The 20,044-nt window shown below is 43.6% G+C and overlaps 1 protein-coding gene and 1 non-coding gene across 2 annotated transcripts in view; both read left to right on the top strand.

The window, feature by feature from the left end:
* The window catches only part of ABCC5 (ATP binding cassette subfamily C member 5), an 87,665-nt gene that overhangs the window by 6,181 nt on the left and 61,440 nt on the right, over positions 1-20,044 (top strand). The gene's annotated exons all lie outside the window — the stretch shown is intronic.
* LOC132232198 (small Cajal body-specific RNA 24) lies at positions 10,197-10,327 on the top strand. Its single transcript, XR_009452337.1, has one exon. It is a non-coding gene; the product is annotated as a small Cajal body-specific RNA 24 (non-coding RNA).

Here is a 20,044-nt window from a genome sequence, read left to right as displayed (position 1 = left end):
GGCATGTGGGAGGCGGCTGATCAATGATTCTCTCTCATCATTGATGTTTCTATCTCTCTCTCCTTTCCTCTCTGAAATCAATAAAAGTATATTTTTTAAAAATTAGCCTGCTATATTTGGTCAAATATTTGGTGATGTTCCCCACCCCTGATGTAGATGAGGCCTTGGGAGTGTGCAGGCTTGTCCAAGGATGGCTTGTTGAGCAGGAAGAGGTCGAACCTGGAAAGCTGGGGTGTGGTCCGGTGAAATTTCTGGGGACAAGGTCCCTCCCAATTGAGTAGAGAAGAATTGACATTGGGATGTGCAGTAAGCTTTTTCTTTGTAAGTGGAGAACTGGAAATAGAGTCACTGTTGTACCTTTTGTCCCCAAAATTAAAGTTAGGCATCAGACAACAAGTTTACTTTATGTGATTGAGCCTTATCTTAAAGAAACAGGAAGGCTAATACCACTTTTATAAAATTTCAGGAGTCTGTATGAATTTCATTTTTGTTATCCTTTTATCTTTCTTAAACTTTTAAATTTGAATCCTGTGGGGTTTTTTTTTTTTTTTTTCAGTTTGTTGTGTGTGGTTTTTTTGTGTTGTTTTTTTAGTTTTTACCACATCCTTGTACCCTCTGAACTTTTATTACTTAAAATATTTTTCATTAGTTGTTTTTTTTCTTTTTGCTTATCCTTGACCTAAGCAATGAAATCATAGGTTTATGCAACCAATATTTTTATACACACTAAAGTGAATACATCAAATGTTTTTAAAAGTTTACAGACCACCTAGAATACTCTTGCATTTAACCTGTCAAAAGCCAAAATTTCTTAAGATTTATTGATCTTGAATTTGTCTACTGTGTTTAACAGTTTGCTGATAGATGGAACCAAAAAGATGACAAAAGATTTCTGGTTCAGAGATGATATAAAAAAAATGGATACTTTAAGTAGTTGGGAAGCAGAATGGCTATGTACAGCATATCGTTTTTTAAAATGTAAGCTGGTAATTAGAGATTAAAATTTCATGTCATATAATCATAACCATCATTTCTATATTAGTTGTTAGAGAGGAAATCTGGGACCAGACATTCCAGTTGCCAGGTATAGTTACTGTCCCTCAGAAAGAAAAAAACTACTCCAAGTAACAAAAGATCAGAATACATCTTTGACTCTTAATTGAAAAACAAGGTTTTACTCACCTCCATTAGCCTTTGATAGGCCCAGTTGACCTGAAACTGTGTTAAACAGAAGTCAGAAGCAAAGCACCAGGAACAGATTTTGATTTTAAACAGGCCCTTGATTTTTTTTCACTCCGCAAGCAAAGTTGCAGAGTGCACAGTTCGCCCATTCCTTAGTATTGTGGTCAAATCTTTCCTTTGAAATACTCTTTGGGAAAATTGCTCTAATCATGCACATCTTCAGATATTTGTATCACATCTGCTTAGAGATAATGAAGGTAAAATAATGTTAGTCACCCTAAAGATAGGGTGACTAACACCTACTTTTGTTTAGGACTATTAAGTTAATGCTGTGGCCACACACAATTCCATGCTTAGCAGACATGCTTTAATCCTGAAGTGCTAATAGGGTGCCTTCTGTTGCTGTTAGTTTTTTGGGCCTAAGTACTAACATTGGCTGGCATTATTTCAATAAACATGAAGATTTATGTCTAGACCACTCCTTAACACTGTTTCTGTGTCTGAGGCATGGTTCAGGCACAGCTTCTTTTCTTATGATTGCACTCATATATATATATATATATATGCATATGTATATCACATAACTCCATGAGCCCTGGTTTGTTTATTTGTTTACTTTAAGATGTGATATTTATTCATTTTCTTAATTCAGTGAACATTTGAGCACTCTCCAAGATACATGCACAACACGGAATGAAGTGGTCTGATGCAAAGAAAGATAAATTGATGCTGGGCTTGCCTGTCCTCCAATAGAAGCTTAAACTCAGAAGCATGTACATAGATGACTGTAATTTAGATGCTATGGAAATTAATATGAAAAAGAGTGTTCAGTCTGTGAGGTCAGGGAAGACTTCAGGAGGAGGTAACATTTGATTGGAGATTTGAGGAATGGGTAGAATTTGGAGAAAGGAAGAGCATGCCTGGCAGAAGAAAGAGTTGTGGATAGGGCCAACTAGGACTCTGTTGGCTTTGAGCATAAAGTGTGAGGTCACAGATGTAGAGGGATAGGTTGGCGAGTTTCAGATGCTGTGTGTGTTCCTCAGTAATAGGCCAGGGAATTTGGATTTTAGTTGCTTTAAGTTAAAACTTAAGCAAAAGCAAGACAAAGTTACTTAATGCTTTATACACCTTTTTATTATGTAGTTGTTTTCTTACTGCTCCCAGACCAGAGTTTAGGGTGACTTGTTTTTCATTAGCATGTCTAATCTAGAAAAGGAGGAAGAGTGGAAAATAAGCAGAAGTCAACCCAAGTTCATGTGCCCTTATGACTGCTCTCTTTTTCCCCCTTCGCTCAAAAGTGTTCCATTGGTGGAATTTTCTTTCTACCGTGTTAGACTGTTCTGCCTCTAGGAAGATGAGAAAGCAAGTATTCACAAAGCCCAGTGACCGTCACCTAGTATTTCCTTTAGTTTTGTGTTGGGCTGACCCTTTAACCTTGGTTGGCGTTTTCATAATTAGTGAGTTGAAATATTTTGAAGCTATACCCTAGAAATCACCCTTATCCCCTCTACCCAGAGGCAGTTGTTGCTATGAAGTAGTTTTGTTCAGTGCCTTACATTTTTGAGAGTTTGACTCTGAAAGCTTTTCTTTAGGGACTAAGGGTGTGTGAATGTGTCCGTGCCCTAGTGTTTTCAGAGTTAAGAGTATTACCTGTGAGTCTTCTTGCTGTTAGGAAGGAGGAGGGCGGGGTGAAGGAGATTTGTATTTGCAGTCTCTGCATTATTTTACTCTTGATTGGTACTCAGTGACTCAGCACATTTTCTCAACAGCCAGTGACGGGATGAGTAAGAACACCTGCTCTCTGCAGCCCCCTCTAACCCCCACATCCGTAAGGCTTTATAGAGCTCAGTGTGTATGATCCGGGTATCTGGCCTGGTGCCAGGTGTTGGTCTCCAATAGCAGTCCAGGGCTCTCTGGTAGAGATGACAACAGTGCTGCTACTGGTGCAGAGCCCAAGTGGCTTTGCCGGGTGGTGACTGAACCTGCAGCGCATGGGTCTCCTGAGGTTGGCCTTGATCGTGAGCTCTTTTACGCCCTCTGCAGCAGGGCTGCTGCTGCTATGCTAGGAAATGCTGCCTAAGGGAAATAAATATAGCCTGTTGGCATGAGTAGTTAAAGGAGCTTCTGTTAAAAAGGAAGAAAAGTATTGGAACTAGCTTCCTGTTTCTTTTATTGTTTTGTTTTTTAATATGTTTTTATTGATTTCAGAGAGAGGAAGAGAGAGGAAGAAGGGGATAAAAACATTAAAGATAAGAATCATTGATCGGGCCCAGCCACTGTTGCTCAGTGGTTGAGTGTTGACCTATGAACAAGGAGGTCACGGTTCCTGGTCAGGGCACATGCACAGGTTGTGGGCTTGATCCCCAGTGTGGGCATGCATGCAGGAGGTGGTTGATCAATGATTCTCTCTCATCGATGTTTCTATCTCTCTCCCTCTCACTTCCTCTCTATAATCAATAAAAATATATATATATTTTTTAAAAAAAGATGAGTCATTGATCGCCTGCCTCCTGCATACTCCCCCCACTGGGGGTTGAGCCCTCAACCCAGCATGTACCCTGTTGGGGAATTTGAACCTTGACCTTCTGGTACATGGGTAGATGCTCAAGCTTCCTATTTCTTAAGCAGTTTTAAATACCTCAGTCTTTATTTTGTTGAGATAGATAACTTGGAAGTTACAGATGGTTAATGAAAACTTTTGCAATGAAACCTTGGTTCTGCTTTTAGGTAGCCTTCTGCAAATTTTTCTTTAATGCCTCACTATTTATTTTCTCTCTCTTAATCAAAAATAAAAGGTCAATGCCGGAACAGGAAACCAGCCTGCAGAAGGTTTTACAATGGTTGAATCTGTTAATATCAAAATTACAGACTAATGTGTGCCCTGGCTAGTGTGGCTCAGTTGGAGCATTATGCCGAGCACTGGAAGGTCTCAGGTTCGATTCCTGGTCCGAGCTCTTACCTAGGTGGTGGGTTTCATCCCCGGTTGGGGTGAGAGGCAACCAATCAATGTCTCTTTCTTTCTCCCTTCCTCTCCCTCTAAAATTCAATTAAAAAAGAATTGCAGCCCTAGCCTATTTTGCTCAGTGGATAGAGCGACAGCCTGTGGACTGAAGGGTCCTGGGTTCGATTCCCCAGCCCTGGTCGTGCATGCAGGAGGCAACCAATCAATGTGTCTCTCTCACATTGATGTTTCTCTCTCTTCCTCTCCTTTCCACTCTCTCTAAAAATCAATGGATCAAAAATATGATTAACAAAAAAACAAAAAATTTGCAGACTAATGTTAAGTTAATTTGCCACAATGAAGCTCACTGATTAGCATAATTAAGCGTCTCTCTCCCTTTGTTTTCCACCCCCTTTTTAGGGAGTTAGCCTATTTAGATAAGCTGATATTATATATGTTTAAATTATAAGATTATTTTTTAAATAAGCTGTTCAAAGAATCAATTTAACTCTGTTAGATGAAAACTTCTGTTTGCCAAAGCAGACATGGTGTTTAGTGATCGCTTAGTTTTCTTAATGTTGTCGTCTCACAGTAGAAGAATAGCCAAACTGCTCAAATCTTCACCTTTGTGTTTGCTTCTCATCATTGTCAGCAGTTCCAGCCTGCTCTGCAGTCCCATGGTCACATGATGGAACCACTGATGTCTTATACTAAGCATTTAACATGAGCATACACATGACACTAGGCACTGAAGAAAGTTTCACTTACAATTTTTTTTAATTAAATCTTTATTGTTCCGATTATTAGATTAGTTACTCTTTTTTCCCACCATAACTCCCCTCCTCCCAGTTCCCACCCCACCCTCCGCCCTCACTCCCCACCCACTGCCCTCATCCATAGGTACACGATTATTGTCCAATCTCTTTCCTCACCCCCACCCCCTTCCCCCCCCCCCCAAGAATAGTCAGTCCATTCCCTTTCTATGTCCCTGATTCTATTACAATCACCAGTTCATACTGTTCATCAGATTATTTATTCACTTGATTTTTAGATTCACTTGTTGATAGATGTGTATTTGTTGTTCATAATTTGTATCTTTTTCTTCTTCTTCCTCTTCTTAAAGGATACCTTTCAGCATTTCATATAATACTGGTTTGGTGGTGATGAACTCCTTTAGCTTTTTCTTATCTGTGAAGCTCTTTATCTGGCCTTCACTTCTGAATGATAGCTTTGCTGGATAAAGTAATCTTGGTTGTGGGTTCTTGGTATTCATCACTTTGAATATTTCTTGCCACTCCCTTCTGGCCTGCAAAGTTTCTGTTGAGAAATCAGCTGACAATCATATGGGTACTCCCTTGTAGGTAACTGATTTTCTTTCTCTTGCTGCTTTTAGGATTCTCTCTTTGTCTTTTGCTCTTGGCATTTTAATTATGATGTGTCTTGGTGTGGTCCTCTTTGGATTCCTTTTGTTTGGGGTTCTCTGTGCTTCCTGGACTTGTAAGTCTATTTCTTTCACCAGATAGGGGAAGTTTTCTGTCATTATTTCTTCAAATAGGTTTTCAATATCTTGCTCTCTCATCTTCTGGCACCCCTATAATTCTGATGTTGGTACGCTTGAAGCTGTCCCAGAGACTCCTTACACTATCTTCGTATTTTTGGATTCTTTTTTCATTTTGCTTTTCCGGTTGGGTGTTTTTTTGCTTCTTCGTATTTCAAATCTTTGACTTGATTCTTACGCTCCTCTGGTCTGCTGTTGGGAGTCTGTATAATATTCTTTATTTCAGTCAGTGTATGCTTAATTTCTAGTTGGTTCTTTATCACAACATCGAGGGTCTCATTAGATTTCTTGAGGATCTCACTACATTTATCGGCAGTCTCACCAGTCTTCTTGAAGATCTCACTACATTTATCGGCGGTCTCACCAGTCTTTTCGAGGGCCTTATTAAATTTATCGGCAGCTTCTAGACAATTCTTTAAAGACCTTAGAAGTGTGGTTTTGAACTCTATATCCAACAGTTTGCTTTCCTCCAATTCTATCGTTTGTGTCCTGTTTCTTTGTCTCGGCATTTTTTATGCTTCACTGTGTCGATAGAGTACCTTTCTGTGCTAAGTGTCCCAATTACCTGAGGTAGACACTCTTGGTGCACCTCCTTGTGGGCTTTGTGCTGTCTTGTTGTAATTAAGCCTTGATTGTTGTAGTTATCACTGTGAGGAATTGACCTCCAGGCCAATTGGCTGTGAGAATCAGCTGTCTGCAGTGGGAAAACTTCTGTGCTGGAGACACCCTTCTGGGGCTAGACTTGCTTCGATGGGGCTTTGGTGCTCACTCTATAAATTTATTTTTTTTAAGCCAAAGCCTGAACTTAAGGGATTTTTGTCAAATGCAAAAGACCAGTATTCATCTATCTAAATCTGTGGTTCTCAGCCCAGGCTGCATATTAAAGTCATTTGAAGAGCCTTTGAAAAAAATACCAATACAGGACCCTATCCCAGACCAATTAAACCAGTCTCTGGGGTTGGAGTCGGGCTTCAGCGTTGCTTTAAAGCTCCCCTGGTTATTCTGTTGTGTAGGCAGCACTGAGAACCTCTGCCCTAAATCCCTTGGGATAAAATCTCTTCCCCTCAACCAATGGGGCTCCAAGTGTTCCCTGTAAGGTTTTTTCCCCTGTGACTCAGGTTCGGTGTAATCTGTTGAAACCTTATCATTGTAATAACAAAGTTAATCTCACGCACCAGTGTAATAGGAACTTTGAATAAGTTCCTTGGAAGTTAGCGTATTTATAAAACAACTAAAAGCCCTCAAATTTCTGCTGATTATAGAGTAATACCAGATTATGAACTATGGGAAAACACCTGTTTTGCTATGGTGATGTTGTGCAGTTATATCCATTGGTATATTAATAGCCGATCCTCAGCACGACGCACTACAGCACAAGGAGTGAACAGGTAGTTACTGATGAGGTGCATGAGTTATTCATAGCTGCTAAGTCGGAGAATTTTGCTGTCTCTCTTGATTGAAGTGGCCACTATTTGGAAGTTCTTAAGGGAAGAGCTTGAGATGGTCAGGATCATGTAAATACTCATTGGAGTAAGGATGTGTTGAGAATTGGGAGAGGAAATGTCCTTGGTAGTTTCTTTAACTTGAGGATAGGGACGATGGGAAAGCCGGATATCAGCTGTCCTTGGGAGGACATCATCTTTTTTAATTTAAAAGAAAATTTTAATTTCCTTTTAATTTAGTTTTTAATATTTTGAGTCTCCTGAAACCTGTATCTAAAATTGTACAGCAATTCCCCGTAAAGAGATGTCTCCCAAGATGTTCGTCATAAAGGCAGCTATGGGACCGGGACTTGTACAGAAAAGCTTTGACTTGGGCCAGAAAGGTTGATGAGAAGAGGCTGCCCGTTCAGTGTCTGTGTTAAGACCTGGTGATTACGGAGAGGCGAGGGGAATACCCTGTAGGATCTGAGGCCTGTCCTTTCTGGTCATGCCCCAGGGAGTGTGCCAGTCAGGAGAATTGCAGCCTTCAATCTGCCTGCCGTCTCTGCATCCATAAGAACTTGGATGAACCCTCAGTCTCCAGGTTTAGGAAGGCCACCTTGCTGTTGTCCTGCTGTCAGGCAGGGGCTGCTCAGCCCGGAGAATGATTTCTGGCCCCTGCTATCTTGTCCCAGAGGCCTCCCTGCAGGGCAAAGCCCATGTCGCCCTGTCAGCAGACATTCCGCTCTGGCAGCCTGAGAAAATGAGATGGGACAAAGCAGACCAGCGGTGTCCCGCGGTGTGGGGGGTGCACCAATGAGCACAGCCACGGGGGTGGTGTGAATGCACGCAGCAGGGAAGTCTCTTGCGCAAGCATGGCTGTTTGCTCCTGGATCGAATGTTCCTTGTTTCCCTCACCAGATGGGCACGTAGGTGACTGTGTGCTTCCCTGACCTTCGTGTGAACCGTAGCAGAACCTGAACTTCATTGTCCCCTGTTAGCTCTCCAGGTGTCCCCACCCTGCCCCAACTGTGTCGCTTTGGTAGGAAAAAAAATACTCAATGTCTCCTAGCCATGTAGTCCTCAGGAAGATATAAATAGCAACAGTATTTCCTTGTCTAATGTTTTCTCAGCTCTGGATCAAACAGTATTTCCCCTTTGGAAAGAATGAACTGCTGGGGACACCTCTCCCTGTGCATGTCTGTCATCTGGCCATGGAAAGGCATTCAGTGTGCAGACAGTGCCCCTTAAGAGAAACAGAGAGAGGGGGCCCTCCTCCCTTCTCAGGAGAGGCTTTAAAAAGTTACTTCTAACAAGGATTTAAAGCACCATAGCTTACAGAACAGGCCTCCTAAAATACATCACCTAGACCAGCGTACAAGCACTGTCTGAGCTGTGTAGCTAGCTAGCTAGAGCTACCTTAGCACGACTGACATTTGGGGCCACAGACACTTCTCTGTTTCGGGGCTGTCCTGTGCATTGTAGGATGTTCAGCAGTGTCCCTGGCCTCTATCCACTACATGCTAGAAGTGACAAACGTCTCTAAACGTTGCCCGATGTGCCCTGGGCAAGCAAAATCGCCCTCCCTTCAGAACTGCTGGGCTACACTGTCCAGGACTTTAGCCATGAGCCACATTAGCTATCAAGCATTGGGATCGTGGCCAGTCCTAATTGAGATGTGGTGTATATATCAAATACACACCGGATTTCCCCTGATGATCCTATTGTGTAGCCAGCCAGACTTAGTTTAAAAAAAAAACACAGTGTAAAATAGCTCATTAATAAGTTTTTATTGATTACATGTTAAAAAGATAAGGTTTTGTATAGGTTGGGATAAATATACAGGGTGTCCCAAAAAATGTATACACACTTGAATAGCTGATAGCACAATTTTGAAAGTGAAATGTTGCTGGGGTCCAACCCCAGCAGGTCCAGGGGTCCCCAAAGGTGTGGACGGAGTCGGCGAAGAAGGAATGACACAGAGACAGCGTTCAGTTGATCAGCAGCCTAGCCAGGATCTCTAGCCAGGATCTCCAGCCAAGTTCTGGTCTAGATCTCCAGCCAGGTTCTGTGTCCATGTTCTCTTGCTAGGTTCTCCAGGTTCTCCACACAGGTTCTGTAGCCATGTTCCCTCTCTAGGTTCTCCAGGATCTTTTGCCATTTTCTCTCGCTAGGTTCTGTCTCTAGGTTCTGTTGCCAGTTTCTGTCCAGGATCTTTTGCCATGTTCTCTCCTGCGAAGTTCTTCTGTCTCTAGGTTCTGTGTAGGTTCTGTCTTCTAAGTTCTGTCTTGTTACATCTGTATTTATACCAGTTGATTCCAATCCTATCAATCTCTATTCCAAAGGTTAGGGCGTTTCTTATCTCCATTCCAGGGAGTAAAGATTATGTAGCTTAAGCATGATTGTTCGTAGTTAAAGTGATTAATTACCCGCCTGGCACTTAGTTAAGAGGTTTTATTCCCTCCCTAACTTCAGGGGAAAATCCCTACCTGGGGAAACAACCTTTCTCAGAGACCTTGGTTAAAACACATAGTGCCAAGAAGGTGAGCAAACATATTAAGAACAGTATGCCATATATGCCAGGTCCCTTGAAACAGCAAGCATGGACTGGCTCCCGGCAAAATGTATTTTAATAAACACTGCCTTTGTCATTATTCAAAGTGTATGTATACACTTTTTTGGGACACCCTATATTATTAAAATTAATTCCACTCAGAGGCGGGGAGTGGGATGGGGTGGGGGCTGGGGGTGGTGGGTAAAAGGAGGGAGAATGGGGGACATCTATAATAGCGTCAACAATAAAAAAATTAATTTCACCTGTATCTTTTTCTTTCTTAATGTGCATACTAGAAAAATTTAAATGACATTTGTGGCTTGCGTTATACTTACATTGGGCAGCACTGAGGTGTAGTTTAACCATTAATCTTGTTTGAGGCATTTAGTTCCTAGTAAAATACTGGATTTAAATTCTTTTTTGTCTTTGGAAAATTTTCCTTCATATAGCGGAGTTATGGAGACAGAGTATTTAAAATGTTATGTATTACCGGTTGGTTTTTCTGAGTACCCACTAGTGGCATATTACAAATTGGTGCAATGGACATTTACTTTTTATTCAGTTTCTTCTTAAAGTGGAGAAAACTCTTTGTAAATGTCCTAAAGAAATATAGTAGCTTTCTGTTCACCCTTTGCAAGTAAAAAGGGTGGATCGTTCCACTACTGACATACACACATCCTTAATAATAAAAGCATAGCCCTAGCTGGTTTGGCTCAGTGGATAGAGCATCGGCCTTCGAACTGAAAGGTCCCAGGTTCGATTCCAGTCAAGGGCACATGCCCTGGTTGTGGGCTTGATCCCCAGTGGGGGACTTGCAGGAGGCAGCCGATCCATGATTCTCTCTCATCATGGATGTTTCTATCTCTCTCTCCCTCTTTCTTCCTCTCTGAAAGCAATAAAGATGTATTAAACAAACAAAAAAAACTAACAATAATAAAAGCATAATATGCTAATTAGACCAGACAGCCAAACGACCTTCCGGAGGTCCTTCCCGGATGAAGCTGCGGTGGCGGGGGTTGAGGCAGAGGCAATTAGGGGCAATCAGGCAGGCAGGCAGAGTGGTTAGTGGTGATCAGGCAGGCAGGCGAGTGGTTATGGGCGATCAGGCAGGCAGGCAGGTGAGCCGTTAGGAGCCAGTGGTCCCAGATTATGAGAAGGATGTCCGACTGCCAGTTTAGGCCCGATCCCTGAGGGGTCCTGGATTGTGAGAGGGTGCAGGCCGGGCTGAGGGATCCCTTCCCCTGTGCACAAATTTTGTGCACTGGGCCTCTAATGTATATATATAATTGGTGCGGTGTTCAGATGATTTTATGTTTGTCTTACCTTTTCTCTTTCATGTATTAGATTTTATCTCTATTTTTATTAAGGTATACTTAATTTTAAATTTATACTTATTTTTAAATTTAACTTATACAGTGGGTCCTTGACTTACGAGTTTAATTTGTTCCATGATGGAGCTCGTAACTCAAATTACTCGTATGTCAAATCAATTTTCACCATTACAATGAATTGAATGCTGGGCTGATGTTGTGGCGTTCACTGTGACGTTCGCTGCGCCAACTTAGTGGTGGGGTATCTGAAGCTGGCTCGTAACCCGAATTTTAGCTCGCAACTCAAAGCAAAAAATCGGCGGAGAGATGGCTCGTATCTCGAAAAACTCGTTAGTCGAGACACTCGTAAGTCAAGGCCCCACTGTATTTCTTGGTTGGTAACATTGAATTGAGAGTTTGAGAGAACCAATTTAGAAGGTTATTCTGGATTTTCACCTTTTAGAAATACTTGAATGTACCCAGCATTAAGGCGGTGATTTTGAGGTGGGGGTCTGTTTGTTTACTCCTGCATCCCCAGTACCTGCAGCAGAGCCTGGTCCTGAGCTCCTCAACAAATATTCATTGAGTGATGGACTATAAAATCATGTCTTTTTCAGAAAAGCTAGCTGTTCAAAATATATTATATTACCTGGTCATTTCTTTAGCTTTATTCCCCTTCCCTTTAATGCTAATTTCATTATACAAAAAGTTTTCCTCTTCATATTTAAACTCATCCATCTTATCTTTAATAGATCCTGGCTTTGGGGGAAAATGGAGACGATCCTCCTTCCATAGCTGGATTAAATATGCCATTTAATTTTCTCTGTCCTATTTATGTGATCATTTTTATATAACTTTTTTGGGTTAATTCCAAATGGATTAATGTATGTGTGAAACCTGGATATCAATTAGTTCATCTCCAGTCAGTATTTATTAGTCCCCAAAATAGTCTCTGACTCACGTTTCTCTACCCTGTCACGTTATTTATGTCTTTCTATAGTATAGCTTGAATAAATTACGTAAGTCTTTTCTTTTGGTTCATTTCTATTTTTAATTCATTCACCCTTAGCATATTGATAACTCACTTTACAAAATGTTAATGTGGTAGGATAAATTTATTTTTACCTTTAAACAGGAATCCTTTTTTTTTTTTCTGGCATACTTGGCCAGGTCAGCTTTTTTAGGAAGCCTAGAGAGGAAGAGAAATTAGGCATCCAACCAGATAGTTACAAGCATGGGACATCTGTGCAGTTGCTGATGTTTTATGCTTTGCTTGCTTCTATTTTATGTTTAAATTCCAGTCTATAATGTATCTATCTTTTAGCATCTGCTCATCTTTGGCTTAAAAACTATCAGGAAGTACATTTTTGTAATTAAGTAAAAATAGTTCATTTACATCCTAGTGTTCCAATCATGTACTTGTGACTTTGACTCTGGAAACTACCATTTGCTTATAATGAGATTAGTTAGGAGAGTCAGAGATAGCGAGTCATAGTTTACTTTCATCTGATACCCCAGGGAGGAGAGGAGAGCGGTCTAAAAGGGTGCATCTGAGGCCATTGTGTACAGTCATGATTTGTTTGCTTATCTTTTTCTTTTAAAGGCACATAACGTAGTGATTAGGAGCCTCAGCTGTGGAGCCTGGATTCCGATCCCTGCTGTTGTGTAACACGTGTGCCTCAGTGTCCTCAGCTGTAAGATGGGGGTGATAATAGTACCTGCCTCATAGAGTTGTAATGAGGACTAAGTGAGTTAGTGTCTGCAAAGCATGTAAAACAATGCCTGGCACATAGTAAATGCCATGCTGGTTTGTTACAAATTAACTGTCATCTCCAAGGAAGCAGTTTACAGATACACGATAGTCATGAGATCTGGCTATAAACAAGGAAGATTGCCCTTGTGGTGGGTGGGGTCTCAGGGAGTCAGCAGAGTTCAGAAGGCCCAAGCCAACCAAGATGTGGCCGTGTGAAGGGAGAGCGCCGCATTGAAATGGTAGCACCAGTCAAGTGTGCAGGAGAAGATGGCCCCACCTCAGAGCCACAGTCTCTCCCTCCTGGAGAGACCTTCAAGAGAGTCTGTACCAAGGGCCTGAGCTGGCCACAGCCAGCTGACTGCTCTGTAGGGGCCTCTAGGGGTTGGGAAAGGGGGCCTGGTGGATCTCCCATGTGGGGGCTGCACTGGGTCAGGTGCTTGCAGAGGGAGAGATGGCCCCTGCCCAGAGCCTGTACCCAGCTCAGTCTCTGACACCTCTGAATTCACCCTCAAGAGCCCTCCAAGAAAGTCTACCCCAGGGGCCCAGCAAGCTGACTCCCTTGCAGAGAGTGAGCTCAGCAGGGTGGTGACAGGGAGCTGGGAGTATGGGCTGATTCAGCCTTATGGAGGGGAGTGCTCAACTCAGGTAAGATGGCGAGTGTGGGAGAGAAACTTAGCACAGGGACCCTGGCAGCTGTCCCTTCAGCTCTTTCCCTGGAGCCACACAGCCCGATCTGTCCTCACAGAACGCCAGTCCACTCCCAGCCATCCTCCCTCTGCTGGAGCCCAGGGTGAGTGGCCACAAAGGAGATTTGGTGCATTGGCCCTTTAAGAGGGTGCCTGGGTTTCTAGCAGACTGCCTCTCCCTGAGAATCCCTGCTGACTTTCACAGCCAGATGTTCGTGGGCTCCTCTCTGGCTCTGGTGCTCTAGTCTGGGGAGCCCGCATGGAGCTGCGATCCCACGCTCCCCACAGGGACCTTTGCAGCCGAGCTATCCGAGCTATCCCTCTGGATTCGCAGCTGCCACATGTGGGGGCGGGGCCAGCCCTTTCTACCTCTCCGCCTTCCTAGCAGTCTCCATGTGGTTTCTTTTGTAAATTCTTGGTTTCCAAGACTTATGTTCAGTCTTCACTTGGTTATTCAGGTTGATTGTTCTGTATTTTAGTTGTGATTCCAGTTTGGACCTGGGGGGAGGTGAGTGTAACTTCCACCTTACTCTTGGATCTCCAGGCTAAGCACTTTAAGATATATATATATAATTTTTTTTAATTGATTTTAGAGAGGGAGGGAGGGAGGGAGAGAGAAAGAGAGAGAGAGAGGAGAAGAGGGACATCAATGATGAGAGAGAATCATTGATTGGCTGCCTCCTGCACGCCCCACACTGGGGATCAAGCCCACAGCCCAGGCACGTGCCCTGACTGGGAATCAAAGGGGCTCATAGGTCGACCCCCAACCAGTGAGCGTTTGGATTTGGCATTCTCCAATACAGGAAGTGACTTACTACCCGGGAATGGCAGAACATGGCCTTGTTCTTTAGAGTCAAAGAAACAAACTTGGGCAATAAGAGGATCTCGTTGTTAAGTTTGTTCACTTTTTTGTTCCTGGGGTTTTTGTTTGTTTTTATGGCTATTAGTCGTCTTTATTTTACTTTGTACTTTGTTTTTCGGAAGAATGTACCAAGAATGCTCTAGCCTCCCCCTCATAATGTGTCTGTGTTGTTTATCTCTGACATATACTCACTTGCTCACCACAAACCTCAGTGCCGGGGAGCCCCATGTGGGAGCTGGCCCTTCCGTCTCCCTGCTTCCCCGGCTGCCTCTTCAGGCTCCACCTAGAGCCCCTGGCCTGCCTTCGGACAGGCCCTGGAGTGTGGGTTCCCGCTCCAGGGTCGGGGCACAGCTCCTAGATAGCCCCTGAGGTTTCTTGCAAGAAACTGGCCGGGGGCCCGGTTGGAGCGTCGTTCCGTACACCCAAAGGTGGCAGGTTCGATTCCGGGTCAGAGCACATACCCAGGTTATGGATTTGATCTCTGGTTGGGGTTGGGGTACATGTGGGAAGCAGCCAATCGATGTTTCACTCTCATGTTGATGTTTCTCTCCTTCTCCCTTCCTCTCTAAAGTCAAAAAAAAGCATTTCCTCAAGTGAGGACAGATAGATGATAGATAGATAGATAGATAGATAGATAGATAGATAGACAGACAAATTGCTTTTAAAAAAAGAAAGGAACTGGATGCTTTGGAGCCTGGAGAACTCTGCTCCAGAGTTCACGTGCCATCATTGTGTGTGTTGGGATGGGCCCGAGCCATCCAGGCGTTATCCAAGTGGGGTTCCCTGAGTCTCTTTCACACCACTGTGTTCTGGTGGGTTTGATTTCCTTAGCAGTCGGGCTCCCAAGATCTTGGCCTGGTTTGCAAGTCAGGCTTGGGTGTGTGGGGATGATTCTGGAAGAATGAGCTGGGCCAGCCACTCACTGCTGAGAGATAGGCCTAGTTAGGTTTTTCAAAACGGGAGATGCAGGCCGGGCAGGGCTGGGCGCCACGCAGCCCTCAGGAAGAGAGGGTGAGGGAGCAGAGGAGCCGTAGGCCTGCCCTTCGGCCCCAGAGTGAAGGAAAGGTGGACTCTGCACTGGATCTGCCAGCAGGACCGAGTGCAGCAAGGGAGGAGAGGCCACCTGGGAGCCAGGCTGTGGAGACAGCTGGTGGTGAGGGCTCAGGTACTTCACAGGAGCCCTGGGCCAGGTGTGATCCCCTGGTGGGTTTCCGTCTGCAATGCCCAGGCTGGCAGAGCCACCACAGGGCCTTTACAGCCAGAGACCCCGAGTCCTTCCCATTGGTGCTTCTGCCTGAGGGGTTGTGGTTCCCACCTGTTTCCATCTCTAGTTGACTTTCTAATGTTTTCGGTTTTATGTTTTAAACACCCACTCTCTCACCAGCAAGATAAGTAATGTGATATCTATAGGGGATTTATGTGCATCTGCACCTGGGATGTCTCTAAGGGGGAAGTACCTGAGAAATTTGGGCAGATAGATGTCCCCTTGCCTCATGACATAATTTTACACTTAAAAATGGCAAATTTTATGCTATATATATTTGCCACAATTTAAAAAATGCCATTTAATTCAGCCATTCAGTAGCTGCCCCGGTGAGGTCGGGACGGCCCCGGTGAGGCTGAAACGGCCCCGGTGAGGTCAGGACGGCCCCAGTGAGGTTGAAACGGCCCTGGTGAGGTCAGGACGGCCCCAGTGAGGTTGAAACGGCCCTGGTGAGGTCAGGATGGCCCCGGTGAGGCTGAAACGGCCCCGGTGAGGCTGAAACGGCCCCAGTGAGGTTGAAACGGCCCCGGTGAGGTCGGGACTGCCCCGGTGAGGTCGGGACTGCCCCGGTGAGGCTGAAACGGCCCCGGTGAGGCTGAAACGGCCCCGGTGAGGCTGAAACGGCCCCGGTGAGGTCGAGACGGCCCCGGTGAGGTCGGGACTGCCCCGGTGAGGTCGGAACGGCCCCGGTGAGGCTGAAACGGCCCCGGTGAGGCTGAAACGGCCCCGGTGAGGTCGAGACGGCCCCGGTGAGGTCGGGACTGCCCCGGTGAGGTCGGAACGGCCCCGGTGAGGTCGGAACGGCCCCGGTGAGGTCGGAACGGCCCTGGTGAGGTTGAAACGGCCCCAATGAGTTAGGGATGGCCCCGGTGAGGTTGAAACGGCCCCGGTGAGGCTGAGACAGCCCCGGTGAGGTTGGGACTGATCCAGTGAGGTTGGGACAGATAACAGGGACCAATATAGACTGATGAACAGAGGTAGATGCAGAGGCAGAGCAACATTGAACAGACTGTCAAACTACAGTGGGAAGCCTGGGGAGGGTTTGGGGGGGGTTTAAGAGATCAATCGAAGGACTTATATGCATGCATATAAGATTAACCAATGGACACAAGACACGGGGCGGGGGTAGGGGCCGGGGGAATGTCAAGGGGGGGGGAAGGAGACATATGTAATACTCTTTGTAATACTTTAAGAAATAAAAATTATAAATAAATAAATAAATAAGAAGGGAAAAAAAAGAAATGATTAATCTGCAATGTAATCCTATATAATAAAAGCCTAATATGCAAATCCACCAAATGGAAAGACCGGTTGGGGGGGTGGGCAGGGCCTACGAGCAGGTGGCGCCAGGCCAGCCAAGGTGGGTACCGGCCGGCAGAGAAAGGCAACCAGGCACTGCCGCGCGTTCCCCCCCACCCCCCCATCGCCCGCCCATGGCCTCCCGTAGAGGTTTATTCAGCTCGGCCTCACTGGCCTTTCTACTTTATATTCTGGTTCAACCACAGCATTTGTAAGATGAGGTTGTGGGGAGCACGTGCCCTTCCCGCTGGACACAGGGACTTGAGTGCCGGCCTCATCTGCGTCCCCAGGTCGCCAGCAGAGTCCCCAGGTCACCAGCAGAGTCGCCAGCAGACCTTGGCCACAACGGGTGCCCTGCGCCCTCCCCGCCACCTTCCTCCTCGGAGCCGGTGTCCCTGACCGCAAAGCGGGCCCCCCCCATCCCTCCCTCCGCCAGGCCCCTCTCCCTGGCCGGCCCCCACACCCCCTCCCATCAGCCCGCCAGGGACCCTGACAGGAGGGAGGAGGGAGCCCGATTCCTCCTGGCCGGCGTCGGTGACAGAATATGTCTGAAGACCAAATGATATATGTAAATTTGATTTATTTGCAAAGTAATAGCCAAAATTCATGTCATTAAATTTCAGAAACACGGACTGCCTCATGCTCACATATTATTGATACTAGATAGCGAATCCAAATTACGAACGGAAGATGATGTTGACCATATAGTTAAGGCAGAAATTCCGGATGTAGATCAGTGTCCTCGACTTTTTCAAATTGTAAAATCAAATATGGTACATGGGCCATGTGGAATACAAAATCCAGATAGTCCATGTGTGGAAAATGGAAAATGTTCAAAGGGATATCCGAAAGAATTTCAAAATGCAACCATTGGAAATATTGATGGGTATCCCAAATACAAACGAAGATCTGGTAGCACCATGTCTATTGGAAATAAAGTTGTCGATAACACTTGGATTGTCCCTTATAACCCATATTTGTGCCTTAAATATAACTGTCATATAAACATTGAAATCTGCGCATCAATTAAAAGTGTCAAATATTTCTTTAAATACATCTATAAAGGGCACGATTGTGCAAATATTTAAATTTCTGAAAAAAATACTATCAATCATGACAAAGTATAGGACTTCATTGACTCCAGGTATGTGAGCACTCCTGAGGCTGTTTGGAGACTTTTTGCAATGTGAATGCATGACCAATCTCATGCAATCACAATATTAGCTATTCATTTGCCAAATGATCAAAATTTGTATTTTCATACCGATGATTTTGCTGAAGTTATAGATAGGGCTAAGAGGCATAACTTGACTTTGATGGTTTGGTTCTTATTGAGTAGAGAAGATTCCGACGTGCGTAATTATTATTATTAGGAGATTCCACAGCATTATGTGTTTGTAATAATTCTTCTTGGAGAAAATGCCAAAAGGGTGGGAATAAAGCATTAGGTAGACTGTTCACTGTGAGCTTTAAAGAACCAGAACAATATTACCTTAGACTTTTGCTTCTGCATGTAAAAGGTGCAGTAAGTTTTGATGATCTGCGAACTGTAGGAGGTGTAATTTATGATACATTTCGTGAAGCTGCTAAACATCGAGGATTATTAATCGATGACACTGTCTGGAAAGATATGATTGACGATGCAATCATCCTTAATATGCCCAAACAACTATGGCAACTTTTTGCATATATATGTGTGTGTGGATGTCCTTCTGATGCAGACAAATTATGGGATGAGAATAAATCTCATTTTATTGAAGATTTTTGTTGGAAATTACACCGAAGAGAAGGTGCTTGTATGAACTGTGAAATGCATGTCCTTAATGAAATTCAAGAGGTATTCACATTGCATGGAATGAAATGTTAGCATTTCAAACTTCCGGACTATCCTATATCAGCGGTTCTCAACCTGTGGGTTGAGAACAATGAAAATATATCCTGCATATCAAATATTTACATTATGATTCATAACTAGCAAAATTACAATTATGAAGTAGCAACAAAAATAATTTTATGGTTGGGGGTCACCACAACATGAGGAACTGTATTAAGGGGTCGCGGTATTAGGAAGGTTGAGAACCACTGTCTATATAAACGAATACAAATACATGTGATGAATCGTACGAGCGACAACAGGCAGAGGTTTTGATAATTTCTCTGAATGATGAACAGTTCGCAGCCTTTCAGACTATAACTTCAGCCATCGAAGATCAAACTGTACACCCCAAATGCTTTTTCTTGGATGTTCCAGGTGGTAGTGGAAAAACATATCTGTATAAAGTTTTAATACATTATATTAGAGGTTGTGGTGGTACTGTTTTATCCACAGCGTCTACAGGAATTGCTGCAAATTTACTTCTCGGTGGAAGAACCTTTCATTCCCAATATAAATTACCAATTCCATTAAATGAAACTTCAATTTCTAGACTCAATATAAAGAGTGAAGTTGCTAAAACCATTAAAAAGGCTCAACTTCTCATTATTGATGAATGCACTACGACATCCAGTCATGCTATAAACGCCATAGATAGAATACTAAGAGAAATTATGAATTTGAATGTTGCATTTGGTGGGAAAGTTCTCCTTCTCGGAGGGGATTTTCGACAATGTTTCAGTATTGTGCCACATGCTATGTGACTAGCCATAGTACAAACAAGTTTAAAGCACTGTAGTGTTTGGGGATGTTTCAGAAAGTTGTCTCTTAAAACAAATATGAGATCAGAGGATTCTGCTTATAGCAAATGGTTAGTAAAACTTGGAGATGGCAAACTTGATAGCAGTTTTCATTTAGGAATGAATATTATTGAAATCCCCTGTGAAATGATTTGTAACGGATCTATTATTAAAGCTACCTTTGGAAATAGTATATCTATAGATAATATTAAAAATATATCTAAATGTGTGATTTTTTTTGTCCAAAAAATGAGCACGTTCAAAAATTAAATGAAGTAAATTTGGATATACTCGTTGGAGATTTTCACACATATTTGAGTGATGATTCCATCGATTCAACGGATGATGCTGAAAAGGAAAATTTTCCTATCGAATTTCTTAATAGTATTACTCCTTCGGGTGCAGTTATCTTGCTACTGAGAAATCTGAATAGTAAATGGGGTCTTTGTAATGATACTAGATTTATTATCAAAAGATTACAACCTAATATAATCGAAGCTGAAGTATTAACAGGATCTGCTGAAGGAGTGGTGTTCTGATT

This window comes from Myotis daubentonii, chromosome 3, assembly GCF_963259705.1.
Source record: "Myotis daubentonii chromosome 3, mMyoDau2.1, whole genome shotgun sequence".
Taxonomy (NCBI): domain Eukaryota; kingdom Metazoa; phylum Chordata; class Mammalia; order Chiroptera; family Vespertilionidae; genus Myotis; species Myotis daubentonii.
The sequence above is the reverse complement of the archived record's forward strand: the minus strand, read 5'-3'. Positions and strand labels throughout refer to the sequence as shown.